Below are 12,828 nucleotides of genomic sequence, written 5' to 3'. Positions count from 1 at the left end.
TGCGCGATTGTCCGACTGAACAGATAAAACCCTTACCATAAGTGAAACATGTAGAAAGAGCCGTCCAATAATGTTATCCAAAACTTTCACTTCGAGAAGCTTGGTACTTTCCCTCAGTAATGACATTGCCTTGGTTTGCTTCGCTACCATGAAGAGTTGGTCTCTGTTTCTATTGTGTTTCTGCGGGATTGTCCGACTGGACAGATAAAACCCTTACACTAAGTGAAACATGTAGAAAGAGCCGTCCAGTAATTTTCTGCAAAACTTTCACTCCGAGAAGCTTGGTACTTTCCATCTGAAATGCCATTGCCATGGCTAGCTTGGCTACTGCGAAGAGTTGGTGTCTGTTGCTGTGGTATTCTCTGTGCGATTGACTGCCTGAGCTGATGAAACCCTTACGCTAAGCGAAACATGTAGAAAGAGCCGTCCATTAATTTTATCCAAAACTTTCACTCTGAGAAGCTTGGTAGTTTCCATCAGTATTGCCATTGCTGTGTTAAGCTTGGCAACTACGAAGAGTTAGTCTTTGTTGCTGTGGTGTTGTCTGTGTGATTGTCTGCCTGAGTTGATAAAACCCTTACACTAAGCGAAACATGTAGAAAGAGCCGTCCGTTAATTTTATGCAAAACTTTCACTCCGAGAAGCTTGGTACTTTCCATCAGAAATGCCATTGCCATGGTTAGTTTGGCTACTGCGAAGAGTTAGTCTCTGTTGCTGTGGTATTCTCTGTGCGATTGTCTGCCTGAGCTGATAAAACCCTTACACTAAGCGAAACATGTAGAAAGAGCTGTCCAGTAATTTTATCCAAAACTTTCACTCCGAGAATCTTGGTACTTTACTTCAGTAATGCAATTGCCTGGGTTTGCTTGGCTACCATGAAGAGTTAGTCTCTGTTGCTATTGTGTTTCTGCGGGATTGTCCGACTGAACAGATAAAACCCTTACTATAAGTGAAATATGTAGAATAGCCTTTCATTAATGTTATCCAAAACTTTCACTGCAAGAAACTTGATACTTTCCATCAGGAATGCCATTGCCGTAGTTAGCTTGGCTACCACGAAGAGTTAGTCTCTGTTGCTGTTGTATTTCTGCGGGATTGTCCGACTGAACAGATAAAACCCTTACCCTAAGTGAAACATTTAGAAAGAGGCGTCCATTAATGTTATCCAAAACTTTCACACCGAGAAGCTTGGTACTTTCCATCAGGAATGCCATTGGTGTGGTTAGCTTGGCTACTGTGAGGAGTTAGTCTCTGTTGCTGTGGTATTGTCTGTGCGATTGTCTGCCTGAGCTGATATAATCCTTACACTAAGCGAAACATAGAGCCGTCCATTAATTTTATCCAAGACTTTCACTCCGAGAAGCTTGGTACTTTCCATCAGGAATGCCATTGCCGTAGTTAGCTTGGCTACTACGAAGAGTTAGTTTTTGTTGCTGTGGTGTTTTCTGTGTGACTGACTGCTTGAGCTGATAAAACGCTAAGCGAAACATGTAGATAGAGCCGTCTATTAATTTTACCCAAAATTTTCACTCCGAGAAGCTTGGTACTTTCCATCAGTACTGCCATTGCCGTAGTTAGCTTGGCTACTACGAAGAGTTAGTCTCTGTTGCTGTTGTATTTCTGCGGGATTGTCCGTCTGAACAGATAAAACCCTTACTATAAATGAAACATTTAGAAAGAGCCGTCCATTAATATTATCCAAAACTTTCACTCCAACAAGCTTGGTACTTTCCATCAGGAATGCTGTTGCCGTAGTTGGCTTGGCTACTACGAAGAGTTAGTCTCTATTGCTGTGGTATTCTCTGTGCGATTGTCTGCCTGAGCTGATAAAACCCTTACCCTAAGCGAAACATGTAGAAAGAGCTGTCCAGTAATTTTATCTAACTTTCACTCCGAGAATCTTGGTACTTTCCTTCAGTAATGCCATTGCCCTGGTTTGCTTGGCTACCACAAAGAGTTAGTCTCTGTTGCTGTTGTATTTCTGCGGGATTGTCCGTCTGAACAGATAAAACCCTTACTATAAATGAAACATTTAGAAAGAGCCGTCCATTAATATTATCCAAAACTTTCACTCCAACAAGCTTGGTACTTTCCATCAGGAATGCTGTTGCCGTAGTTAGCTTGGCTACTACGAAGAGTTAGTCTCTGTTGCTGTGGTGTTCTCTGTGCGATTGTCTGCCTGAGCTGATAAAACCCTTACCCTAAGTGAAACATGTAGAAACGGCCTCCGTGAAATTTTTTTTCCGAAGCTTTTTCCAAACCCGGTACTTGAAAAGAGCAGTGCCATTGCTGTGGTTAGCTTGGCTACGACGAAGTTAGTCTCTGTTGCTGTGGGATTGTCTGTCTGAGCAGGTAAAACACTTGCGCTAACCTAATCGGAACATTGGAGCAAGAGCATACGTCAATAAGATCCAAAACTGTCACTCCGAGAAGCTGGGTACTTTCCATCCGAAATGCCATTGCCGTGGTGAGCTTGCTCCTGCGAAGGGTTAGTCTCTGTTGCTGTGAGATTGTTTGCCTGAGCACATAAAACCCTTAACCAATCCCAAACCCTACCTCAACCAAAACATGAAGTCAGTTAGTTTGATCCAAAATTTTGAGTACGAGAAAGTCGGTACTTTATTTCAGAATTTTCATTGCTGTGTTTAGCTTGGCTACCGTGAAGTGTTAGTCTCTGTTGCTTTGATATTCTGTGTGGGATTGTCTGCCTGAGCAGGTAAAACAATTGCCCTAAACCAACCGAAACGTGTAGAAAGAGCCATCCGTTTATTTTACCCAAAACTATTGCTGCGAGAAGCTTGCTACTCTCCATCAGAAATGCCATTGCCATGGTTGGCTTGGCTACCACCAAGACTGTCTGTTGCTGTGGTATTTCTTTGGGATTATCTCGCTGAGCAGATAAAACCCTTACTCTCACGTGAAACATGTAGAAAGAGTCGTCTGTTAATTTCATCCGTAACTATCACTCCGAGAAGCTCGGTACTTTCCATCAGAAATGACTTTGCTGTGGTTAGTTAGGCTACTCTGAAGAGTTAGTCTCTGTTGGTGTGGTATTTTCTTTGGGTTTGTGTGGCTGAGCAGATAAAACCCTTAACCTAACCCAAATCCCACCTCAAGCAAACATGTAGAAAGCGCTGTCCGTTAATTTTATGCGAAACTTTTACTCTGAGAAGCTCTCTACTTTCCATCAGAAATACCATTGTCGTGGTTAGCTTGGCTACTGCGACGAGTTGGTCTCTATTGCTGTGGTATTGTCTGTAGGAATGTCTGCCAGAGCATATAAAACTCTTACCCCAACCGTAACCGAAAGGTATAGAGCCATCCATTGAGTTTATCAAAACCCAACAGTAATTTCGGGGATAATTTCTTTAGTTTTTATCTTGAGAAATGTTTTTCTAAAGTGCGAGTCTCGCCACTCACCATGATGAGCCTAGGGTGCTTCTCCCTGACCGCGAAGCAGGTACAGAGAAGTGGTTTAATCACTCACTCTGGGCTTTTGGTGACCGTTCAGTGTTGCTTTTAAGGAGTTATCAAGAGGAAGGAGCCTGTTCGGTGTGGTAAAAAGGAGGGGCAAAATGTAGAAATTCATCAATTTTATCTAAACCTACCCCTAAAACTTAGTCCTAACCCTAAAAACATGACAATTGTAGAAGTGCAATTCAATAAAAGAAATCCACTTGTATTGCTGCAAACCCCACCAACAACTTTTCAAGTTTAAAACGGGATAAACTAATCAAGAGGGAAGACAATGGGGGATCAAGTGTAAAGAATAAACAACCTCCAAATAGATCCTATACTCAATCGATCAAATTCGTAACCCTAAACCTGGGGGTATCTGTAAGCCAGTATTTGGGCATTGTTGAGGCGCCTGGTTGACATGTGTTGGCTCTGGCATTCAATTCTCTAACCCTTACCTTTCACTCGGAGAAGCCTAGTATTTCCCATCAAAAATGCCATTGCCATGGTTGGCGTGGCTAACATGAAGAGTTAATCTCTGTTGCTGTGGGATTTTCTGCCTGAGCAGGTAAAACCTTTACCTTAACACAAACCCTACCCTTACGTGTTGAAAGAGCCGTATGTTGATTTTTATCCAAACCTTTCACACCGAGAAGCTCTGTACTTTCCATCAGAAATGCCATTGCAATGGTTAGCTTGGCAACCGCCAAGACAGTCTGTTGCTATGGTATTCTTTGTGGGATTAATTCTTAGCAGAAGTCAAGCTAACCACGGCAATGGTATTTGACGGAAAATAATGTCACGGAGCTTAAGGTTTGGATATAATTAATGAATGGCTCTTTCTACATCTTTCTGTAAGGGTTGGGATAGGTTTAGTATAAGCGTTTTATCTGCTCAGGCAGACAGTGTCTGCTGCTGTGGTATTCTCTGTGGAACTACTTTTGAGTAGGAAAAACCCTCATTGTAACCCTACGCCAACCCTGGCCAAAAGATGTAGAAAGAGACCTCCATTAATTTTATCCAAAACTTTCATTTCGAGAAGCTCCGTACTTTCCATCAGAAATGCCATTTCCATCAAATTATGCAAACCTAATCCTAACCAAAAGATTCAGAAGACTACACTTTCAGCGGTCATTTCTGTCGTTCTTGGCTTGAAAAATGTTTCTAAGTGTGAGTCCGCCACCCACGATGATGAGCTGCGGTGCTTCTTCCTGAGCATGAAGCAGGTACAGCGAAGTGATTTGATTACAAGCTCTGTGCTTTTGAGGCAGAGTGTGCTCTGAGTGGTAAAAGAAAAAAATTGAGAAAGCCATCAATTACTTTTATTTTAAACCTAACTCTAAAAACATTAACCTGCAATAGCAGTGAATTTCAATTAAAAAAAAATCACTTATGCTCCAAACCCCATCAACAACTTTTCAAGTTTAAATCAGGATAAACGGTGGATAATCTCAAGCTGTGTGCTTTTGAGGCAAGATGCATCCTCTGATTGGTAAAATGGAGAAATCTATCTATTTTATTGAAACATAACTCTAACAACAAAGTGCCATAGCAGAGAACTTCAATTTAAAAAAAAAAAAAAGATTTATAATGCTCCAAACCTCACCAGCAATTTTTCAAGTTTAACACGGGATAAACTAATCAAAATACAGGACAGTGGCAGATCAGTTGTAAAGAACAAAAAATATCCAAATTGAACCCATCAATCTCTCCATAACTCTCATATTGGGGTATCGCTGAGCCAGTGCTTGGGCACTGTCCGCCTGAGCAGAAACACTTGACACTAAACTCAAACACTGTCAACCGAAACATGTAGCAAGGACCATCCGTTGATTTATTTCCAAAACTTTTACTACGAGAAGCTTGGTTCTTTCCTTCAGGAATGCAATTGGCGTGGTTAGCTTGGCTACTGCGAAGAGTTAGTCTCTATTGCTGTGGTATTCTCTGTGCGATTGTCTGCCTGAGGTGATAAAACCCTTACACTAAACGAAAGATATAGAACGAGCTGTCAGTTAATTTTATCCAAGACTTTCACTCCGAGAAGCTTGGTACTTTCTGTCAGAAATGCCATTGCCGTGGTTACCTTGGCTACTGCGAAGAGTTAGTCTCTGTTGCTGTGGTATTCTCTGTGCGATTGTCTGCCTGAGCTGATAAAACCCTTAAACTAAGCGAAACATGGAAGGAGCCGTCCGTTAATTTTATCCAAGACTTTCACTCCGAGAAGCTTGGTACTTTCCATCAGAAATCCGATTGCCATGGTTAGCCTGGCTACTGCGAAGAGTTAGTCTCTGTTGCTCTGAGATTGTTTGCCTGAGTAGATAAAACCCTTAACCAATCCCAAATCCTACGTCAACCAAAACATGAAGAAAGTCATCAGTTAATTTGATCCAAAATTGACTACGAGAATTCGGTACTTTATTTCAAAATTGTCATTTCTGTGTTTAGCTTGGCTACCGCGAAGTGGTAGTCTCTGTCGCTGTGGGATTGTCTGCCTGAGCAGGTAAAACACTGACCCTAACCCAACCCAAACATGTATGTAGAAAGAACCATCCGTTTATTTTACCCAAAACTATCGCTGCGACAAGCTCGCTGCTCTCCGTCAGAAATGCCATTGCCGTGGTTGGCTTGGCTACCACCAACACTGTCTGGTACTGTGGTACTTCTATGGGATTATCCGGCTGAGCAGATAAAACCCTTTCTCTTAAGTGAAACATGTAGAAAGAGTCATCTGTTAATTTCATCCGGAACTATCACTCCGAGAAGCTCGGTACTTTACATCAGAAATGACTTTGTTGTGGTTAGTTTGGCTACTATGAAGAGTTAGAGTCTGTTGCTTAGGTATTCTCTGTTTGATTGTCTACCTGAGCTGATAAAACACTTACCCTAAGCGAAACATGTAGAAGGAGCCGTCCATTAATTTTATCACAAGATTTTATTCTGAGCAGCTCGGTACATTCCATCTGAAATACCATTACCGTGGTTAGCTTGTCTATCGAAGTTATTCTCTGTTGCAGTGGTATTGTCTGTAAGATTTTCTGCTTTAGCAGGTGAAACCCTAACCCTATCCCAACCGAAACATCTAGAAAGAGCAATCCATTAATTTTATCTGAAACTATCACTCCATGTTCAGAAATGTTACTGCGAAGAGGTAGTCGCTGTTGATGTGGTATTGTCTGTTGTATTGTTTGCCTGAGCAGACAATACTGTTAGCCTAACTCATCCCTAAATGAAAGATGTAGAAAGGGCAATCTGTTAATTTTATCCAAACCTTTCAGTTTGAAAATCTCAGTATTTCCATCAGAAATGACTGTCATGGATAGCTTGGCTACTGCTAAGAGTTATTCTCTGTTGTCGTATTTTTTTGTGGGATTGTCTGACTGAGCAGATAAGCCCTAACCCAAACCTTATCTCAAGTGAAACATGTAGAAAGCTCTCTTTGTTCATTTTATGCAAATCTTTTACTCTGAAAAGCTCAGTACTTTCCATCAGAAATGCCATTGCCATGGTTAGCTTGGCTACTGCGACGAGTTGGTGTCTTCCTGAGGTATTCTCTGTAGGATTGTGTGCCAGAACAGATGAAACCCTTACCCTAACCCAAAGATATAGAGCCATCCGTTACGTTTAGCCAAACCTAATCCTATTTTCAGGGATAGGTTCTTTAGTTTTATCGTGAGAAATGTTTTTCTAAAGTGAGTCCCGCCACCCACGACGATGAGCTGGGGTACTTCTTCCTGAGCGCTAAGCGGGTACAGAGACGTGGTTTAGTCACAAGCTCTGTGCTTTAGATGATGTTCAATGTTCCTTTCATGGGAGCATCAAGAGAAGGGGCATGTTCTGAATGGTAAAAAGGAAAAAAGTGCAGAAAATCATCAATTTGATCTAAACCTTAGTCTTAACTCTTAAAACATTAAATTGCAATTGCAGAAAAGTTCAATTAAAAAAAAAAAAAACAAACAAAAAACACGCATTGTTTCAAACCCCACCAACAACTTTACAAGTTTAAAACGGGATAAACTAATCAAGATATAAGACAAAGGGAGATCAGTTATAACGAATAAACACCCAATTTGCTCCTAGACTTAACCAATCTATCCATATCCCTAATCCTGGGTGTATTTCTAATCCAGCACTTGGGCATTGGCAGAGGTGCTCAGTTGACATGTGTTGGCTCTGGCATTCAATCCTAACCATAAAGTTAACCTAGTATTTTCAATCTGAAATGCTGTTGCTGTGGTTAGCTTGGCTACTGCCAAGAGTTGGTCTCTGTTGCTGAGGGGTTTTCTGTGGGATTTGCTGCCTGAGCAGATAAAACCTTTACCCTAATACAAACCCAACCCAAACGTGTTGAAAGAGCCGTCTGTTAGTTTTATCCAAATCTTGCATACCGAGAAGCTCTGTACTTTCCATCAGAAATGCTATTGTTGGCTTGGCAACCTCCAAGACAGTCTCTGTTGCTATGGTATTATTTGTGGGATTAATTCTTAGCAGGAGCCAAGCTAACCACGGCAATGGTATTTCTGGTGGAATATTCTGAGTGTTTCGGAGCGTTTGGTTCAGATATAATTAGCGGCTGGCTCTTTCTACATGTTTTTGTAAGGGTTGGGATAGGTTTAGTATAAGGGTTTTATCTGCTTAGGCAGACAGTCTCTATTGCTGTTGTATTTCTGCGGGATTGTCTGCCTGAACAGATAAAACCCTTACCATAAGTGAAACATTTAGAAAGAGCCATCCATTAATGTTATCCAAAACTGTCACTCCGAGAAGCTTGGTACTTTCCATCAGGAATGCCATTGCCGTAGTTAGCTTGGGTACGACAAAGAGTTAGTCTCTGTTGCTGTGGTGTTCTCTGTGTGATTTACTGCCTGAGCTGATAAAACCCTTATACTAACTGAAATATGTTGAGAGAGCCGTTCAGTAATTTTATTCAAAATTTTTACTACGAGTACCTCTAATTTCCATCATAAATGCCATTGCTGTGGTTAGCTTGCCTACAATGAAGAGTTAGTCTCTGTTGCTATGGTATTCTCTGTGCGATTATCTGCTTAAACAGGTAACACACTTGCCCCAACCAAAACATGTAAGAGCCATCCGTTAATTTTGTCCAAAACTTTCACTCCAAGATGCTCGGTTTTTCCTTCAAAAATGCCATTGCCATGGTTACCTTGGCTACCACGAAGAGTTAAGTCTCTGTCGCTGTTCTATTTCTGAGGGATTGTCCGCCTAAACAGATAAACCCATTATTCTAAGCGAAACATATGGAAAGCACTCCGTTTATTTCATCCAAAATTTTCAGTCGAAGGTCGGTTCTTTCCTTCAGAAATGCCATTGCGTGGTTAGCTTCGCTACTGCGAAGAGTTGGTCTCTGTTGCTGTGGTATTCTCTGTGCGATTGTCTGCCTGAGCAGATAATGCCCTTACAACTAAGCGAAATATATAGAAAAAGCCGTCCAGTAATTTTATCCAAAACTTTTACTACGAGTAGCTTGGTACTTTCCATCAGAAATTCCATTTTCGTAGTTATCTTGGCTACAATGAAGAGTTAGTCTCTGTTGCTGTTGTATTTCTGCGATTGTCTGCTTACACAGGTAACATACTTGTCCTAACCCAACCAAAACATGTAGGAAGAGCCGTCCGTTAATTTTATGCAAAACATTCAGTCCAAGAAGCTCGGTTCTTTGCTTCAGAAATTCCATTGCCGTGGTTAGCTTGGCTACCACGAAGAGTTGGTCTCTGTTGCTGTTGTATTTCTGAGGGATTGTCCGCCTAAATGGATAAAACGCTTACACTAAGCGAAATATGTAAAAACGCCGGGCATTAATTTTACCCAAATCTCTCCCTCCAAAAAGCTTGGTACTTTCCATCAGAAATGCCATTGCTGTGGTTAGCTTGGCTACCACGAAGAGAGTTAGTCTCTGTTGTTGTTGTATTTCTGTGGGTTTGTCCGCCTGAACAGATAAAACCCTTACCGTAAGTGAAACATGTAGAAAGAGCCGTCCATTAATGTTATACAAAACTTTCACTCCGAGAAGCTTGGTACTTTCCATCAGGAATGCCATTGCTGTAGTTAGCTTGGCTACTACGAAGAGTTAGTCTCTGTTGCTGTGGTGTTCTCTGTGCGATTGTCTGCCTGAGCTGATAACACACTAATGCTAAGCGAAACATGTAGAAAGAGCTGTCCATTAATGTTATCCAAAACTTTCACTCCGAGAAGCTTGGTACTTTCCATCTGAAATGCCATTCCCATGGTTAGCTTGGCTACTGCGAAGAGTTGGTGTCTGTTGCTATGGTATTCTCTGTGCGATTGTCTGCCTAAGCTGATATAACCCTTACACTAAGCGAAATATGTGGAAAGAACTGTCCAGTAATTTTATCCAAAACTTTCACTCCGAGAATCTTGGTACCTTCCCTCAGTAATGACATTGCCTTGGTTTGCTTCGCTACCATGAAGAGTTAGTCTCTGTTTCTATTGTATTTCTGCGGGATTGTCCGACTGAATAGATAAAACCCTTACTATAAGTGAAATATGTAGAATAGCCTTTCATTAATTGCATCCAAAACTTTCACTGCAAGAAACTTGGTACGTTCCATCAGGAATGCCATTGCCGTAGTTAGCTTGGCTACTACGAAGAGTTAGTCTCTGTTGCTGTGGTGTTCTCTGTGTGATTGACTGCCTGAGCTGATAAAACGCTAAGCGAAACATGTAGAAAGAGCCATCCGCTTATTTTACCCAAAGCTATTGCTGCGAGAAGCTTGCTACTCTCCATCAGAAATGCCATTGCCATGGTTGACTTGGCTACCAGCAAGACTGTCTGTTGTTGTGGTATTTCTTTGGGATTATCTGGCTGAGCAGATAAAACCCTTACTCTTACGTGAAACATGTAGAAAGAGTCGTCTGTTAATTTCATCCGGAACTATCACTCCGAGAAGCTCGGTACTTTCCATCAGACATGACTTTGCTGTGGTTAGTTTGGCTACTATGAAGAGCTTGTCTCTGTTGGTGTGGTATTTTCTTTGGGATTGTGTGGCTGAGCAGATAAAACCCTTAACCTAACCCAAATCCTACCTCAAGCGAAACATGTAGAAAGCACTGTCCGTTAATTTTATGCAAAGCTTTTACTTTGAGAAGCTCTCTACTTTCCATCAGAAATACCATTGCTGTGGTTAGCTTGGCTACTGCGACGAGTTGGTCTCTATTGCTGTGGTATTGTCTGCCAGAGCAGATAAAACTCTTACCCCAACCGTAACCGAAAGATATGGAGCCATCCATTGAGTTTATCAAAATCTAATACTAAGTTTGGGGATAATTTCTTTAGTTTTTATTTTGAGAAATGTTTTTCTAAAGTGCGAGTCCCGCCACCCACCATGATGAGCTGGGGTGCTTCTTCCTGAGCGCTAAGCGGGTACAGAGAAGTTGTTTAATCACAAGCTCTGTGCTTTAGATGACGTTCAATGTTCCTTTTATGGGAGCATCAAGAGAAGGGGCATGTTCTGAGTGGTAAAAAGGAAAAAAGTGCAGAAATTCATCAATTTGATCTAACCCTAAACCTTACTCTTAACGCTTAAAACATTAAATTGTAATTGCAGAAAAGTTCAATTTGAAAAACAAAACAAACAAACGACAAACACTTGTATTGTTCCAAACCCCACCAACAACTTTTCAAGTTTAAAACGGGATAAATAATCAAGATATAAGACTGGGAGATCAGTTGTAATGAATAAACACCCAAATTGCCCCCAGACTTAACCAATCAAACTCTATCCATATCCCTAACCCGAATCCTGGGGGTATTTCTAATCCAGCACTTGGGCATTGGCGGAGGTGCTCAGTTGACATGTGTTGGCTCTGGCATTCAACCCTAACCATAAAGTTAACCTAGTATGTTCAGTGTGAAATGCCGGAGCCGTGGTTAGCTTGGCTACCGCGAAGAGTTGGTCTCTTGCTGTGGGGTTTTCTGTGGGATTTGCTGCCTGAGCAGGTAGAACCTCTACCCTAATACAAACCCCAACCCAAACGTGTTGAAAGAGCCGTCTGTTAATTTTATCCAAATTTTGCATTCCGAGAAGCTCTGTACTTCGCATCAGAAATGCCACTGCAGTGATTAGTTTGGCAACCGCCAAGACAGTCTCTGTTGCTATGGTATTATTTGTGGGATTAATTCTTAGCAGGAGCCAAGCTAACCACGGCAATGGTATTTCTGGTGGAATATTCTGAGTGTTTCGGAGCGTTTGGTTCAGATATAATTAGCGGCTGGCTCTTTCTACATGTTTTTGTAAGGGTTGGGATAGGTTTAGTATAAGGGTTTTATCTGCTTAGGCAGACAGTCTCTGTTGCCGTTGTATTTCTGCGGGATTGTCCGCCTGAACAGATAAAACCCTTACCATAAGTGAAACATGTAGAAAGACGCGTCCATTAATGTTAACCAAAACTTTCACTCCGAGAAGCTTGGTACTTTCCATCAGGAATGCCATTGCCATAGTTAGCTTGGCTACTACAGAGTTTTTCTCTGTTGCTGTGGTATGTTCTGTGCAATTGACTGCGTGAGCTGATAAAACCCTTACAATTAAGCGAAATATGTAGACGGAGTCGTCCATTAATTTCATCCAAAAATATTACTCCATGGCTATTGCGAAGAGTTTGACTTTGTTGCTCTGGTATTCTCTGTGTGATTGTTTGGCTGATAAAACCCTTACAACTAAGCGAAAAATGTAGAAAGAGCCGTCCATTAATTTTATCTAAAACGTATACTCTGAGAGGTTTGGTACTTTCCATCAGAAATGCCATTGCCGTGGTTAGCTTGGCTACCACGAAGAGTTGGTCTCTGTTGCTATTGTAATATCTGCGGGATTGTCCGCCTGAACAGATAAAGTCCTTAATATAAATGAAACATTTAGAAAGAGCCGTCCATTAATGTTATCCAAAACTTTCACTCCGAGAAGCTTGGTAATTTCCATCAGTAATGCCATTTGCTGTAGTTAGCTTGGCTACTACGAAGAGTTAGTCTCTGTTGCTGTGGTATTCTCTGTGCGATTGTCTGCCTGAGCTGATAAAACCCTTACGCTAAGTGAAACATGTAGAAACAGCCTCCGTGAAATTTTTTTCCGAAACTGTCACTCAGAAAGTCGGTACTTGAGAAGAGCAGTGCCATTGCTGTATTTAGCTTGGTTACGATGAAGTTAGTCTCTGTTGCTGTGGGATTGTCTGCCTGAGCAGGTAAAACACTTATGCGAAACGAAACGTTGTAGAAAGAGCTTACGTCAGTAAGATCCAAAACTGTCACTCCGAGAAGCTGGGTACTTTCCATCAGAAATGCCATTGCCGTGGCGAGCTTTGCTACTGCGAAGGGTTAGTCTCTGTTGCTGTGAGATAGTTTTC

At 41.5% G+C, this 12,828-nt stretch overlaps 3 non-coding genes and 1 pseudogene across 3 annotated transcripts; all 4 read left to right on the top strand.

Moving 5' to 3' along the window:
* Window positions 1–3,343: 3,343 nt before the first annotated feature.
* On the top strand, window positions 3,344–3,559 carry LOC130120201 (small nucleolar RNA U3). Its single transcript, XR_008810923.1, has one exon. It is a non-coding gene; the product is annotated as a small nucleolar RNA U3 (small nucleolar RNA).
* Window positions 3,560–4,568: 1,009 nt separating this feature from the next.
* On the top strand, window positions 4,569–4,744 carry LOC130120204 (small nucleolar RNA U3; annotated as a pseudogene).
* Window positions 4,745–7,087: 2,343 nt separating this feature from the next.
* On the top strand, window positions 7,088–7,299 carry LOC130120205 (small nucleolar RNA U3). The gene has a single exon (XR_008810925.1). It is a non-coding gene; the product is annotated as a small nucleolar RNA U3 (small nucleolar RNA).
* Window positions 7,300–10,734: 3,435 nt separating this feature from the next.
* On the top strand, window positions 10,735–10,952 carry LOC130120171 (small nucleolar RNA U3). Its single transcript, XR_008810893.1, has one exon. It is a non-coding gene; the product is annotated as a small nucleolar RNA U3 (small nucleolar RNA).
* Window positions 10,953–12,828: the final 1,876 nt, after the last annotated feature.

Source organism: Lampris incognitus, chromosome 10, assembly GCF_029633865.1.
Source record: "Lampris incognitus isolate fLamInc1 chromosome 10, fLamInc1.hap2, whole genome shotgun sequence".
NCBI lineage: Eukaryota > Metazoa > Chordata > Actinopteri > Lampriformes > Lampridae > Lampris > Lampris incognitus.
Note: the sequence above shows the minus strand (reverse complement) of the source record. Positions and strands in the feature narration are given on the sequence as shown.